Genomic DNA, 2500 nt, shown 5'->3' on the forward strand with positions numbered 1-2500 from the left:
ACTACCTCCCCGTGCCGGGAGTGGGTAATTTGCGCGCCTGCTGCCTTCCTTGGATGTGGTAGCCGTTTCTCAGGCTCCCTCTCCGGAATCGAACCCTGATTCCCCGTTACCCGTTACAACCATGGTAGGCGCAGAACCTACCATCGACAGTTGATAAGGCAGACATTTGAAAGATGCGTCGCCGGTACGAGGACCGTGCGATCAGCCCAAAGTTATTCAGAGTCACCAAGGCAAACGGACCGGACGAGCCGACCGATTGGTTTTGATCTAATAAAAGCGTCCCTTCCATCTCTGGTCGGGACTCTGTTTGCATGTATTAGCTCTAGAATTACCACAGTTATCCAAGTAACGTGGGTACGATCTAAGGAACCATAACTGATTTAATGAGCCATTCGCGGTTTCACCTTAATGCGGCTTGTACTGAGACATGCATGGCTTAATCTTTGAGACAAGCATATGACTACTGGCAGGATCAACCAGGGAGCTGCGTCAACTAGAGCTGAGCAGCCGGCCGCCCGGGAGTGTGTCCCGGGGGCCCGCGCGAACACGCAAGCGTCCGCTCAATCATTCTGCAAACAGGAGGAGGCTGAGCTCCCCTGCACAATACACCTCGAAACCCTCTCAGGTCCCGGCGGCGCGCAGCGCCGTCCCAAGTACTTGGTCGGGTTCGAGAGAGGCGCAATCGCCCGGAGTTAGGCGAGTAGACGCTTTCGGTGCGACCACCCGTGCTCCCAACTGAGCTTGCCGCTGCCGACAGAGGCCCGGGAGCGTGCTGTCGTGGCATTGCCGGCGGGAGACAACACGCGCCACCTACGGTGACCGGCAGCTCCAACGCCAGCGCCACAGAAGGACAAAAGCCCCACTTGGGTGCCGAAGCGAACTCTCCCAGCACAGCGCACGCGCCAACACATCCGCACAGCTGCGATACAAACCACCAGCGAGAACCGCTGGGGCGACCGAGCAGCAGACGGCGTCGCGGCGCCGAGCGCCGGGCGGCAGCGCATCCTCAACGCACACAGTCCTCAATCGGACCAGCACACTGAAGATGTCCACCGCGCTTCGCACCGGGCCCGCGAGGACCTACTTTGGCCGCACGGCGCCGCGCGCAGGGTGCGCCGGCGCGCAGCTGCGACGCCTGCCGCGTCCGTCGGCCGGCGCGCCTGCCACTGGCCGCCCCCACCAGCCGGCTGTAGCGCGTGCGCCCACGCACCGCGCGGCCAGCACGCCGGGAGGCGCCCCCTCACCGGCCGGGGACGGTCCCACCCAGCCACCGCCGCGTATCGCTTCACACCCAGATGCCGTTCAGTTTCGTCGGCATGGTGGGTATCGCTGGAACAACCGGTTAGTACCTCAACCTATCGTCGCCATCACCGATTCACCCCTAGCGAGAACAACCGCACCACAACAGGTTACCATTTGTTCATTTGCGTAACTTCACCAGAAAACGCAGGCGTCCATCGCCATTTGCAACTTCCACGATTATTGCATGCCTGTGTCAGGTGTCACGCCACACTACGTCTGCCCACATACACGCAACAAAATGTGCACGCCTAGACAATACGTGGAAGGTGGCCCCCGTACGTATGCGATGTCCATTGCTCGAACGACTGTCAACCGGCCTCTGTAGCATGTCGCAGATATGGAACGCGGTGCACCATGCCATCACGGTGTGTGAGGAGAGACGACTAGGTCCGAATACATCAACAGACAGCTCATGCTGATCGCCATCCACGGCGTCCGTTCCTCCCACACGTCTCTATGGCGTACCACACTGCAATCCAGCTCTCATAGGGAGACGACACGTAGCTGCGTGCACAATATTTGCACTGTATGGTCCGCCGTTTTTGGGCGCAGTCGTTGTACGGTCACACATGTGCCACGATGTATCATTCAGTACATAAGGACGAATGTGCAGTACAGATTGTGGTTTACGCGTACGACATTAGCGGACAGTTGACACAGGCCGCACCACAACGTAGCCTGAGTACGTCGCATGCGGAGGGCATTGAACATGCAAAGTTCTCACCAACCAGCTTGCGAAGGCAGGGGGCAAGGTGGGGACGTGGGGAGGGGCGGCATGTACGTCCTGCTGCCATCCACATTACAGTGTACAGCAGGAGCATGTGGAAAGTGAGCAAGACTTGCAAGGTGTTTAACATGAAGCGATACACAGGGGAGCGGGGAGTGCGAGTAGCGAACTATATTGCGAGGGTTGCGGGTGGGCAACACTACACTAATTGAACGAGTCGTATAACAATTACAGAGCAGGTTTAGGCGACAACGTGGGTTACGTTAGGCGACAACGTGGGTTAGGTTAAGGCACGACGTGGGTTAGGTTAAGGCACGACATGGGTTAGGTTAAGGCACGACATGGGTTAGGTTAAGGCACGACATGGGTTAGGTTAAGGCACGACATGGGTTAGGTTAAGGCACAACATGGGTTAGGTTAAGGCACAACATGGGTTAGGTTAAGGCACAACATGGGTTAGGTTAAGGCACA

The 2500-nt window shown here is 57.9% G+C and overlaps 1 non-coding gene across 1 annotated transcript in view; it reads right to left on the bottom strand.

Annotated features, from left to right (window-relative positions):
• Positions 1–483, bottom strand: part of LOC124733629 — a 1909-nt gene extending 1426 nt beyond the window's left edge. Inside the window, exon 1 of the ribosomal RNA XR_007009040.1 lies at positions 1–483. This exon is cut by the window's left edge and continues 1426 nt beyond it. This is a non-coding gene — a ribosomal RNA (small subunit ribosomal RNA).
• Positions 484–2500: the final 2017 nt, after the last annotated feature.

This window comes from Schistocerca piceifrons, unplaced genomic scaffold (assembly GCF_021461385.2).
Source record: "Schistocerca piceifrons isolate TAMUIC-IGC-003096 unplaced genomic scaffold, iqSchPice1.1 HiC_scaffold_1402, whole genome shotgun sequence".
NCBI lineage: Eukaryota > Metazoa > Arthropoda > Insecta > Orthoptera > Acrididae > Schistocerca > Schistocerca piceifrons.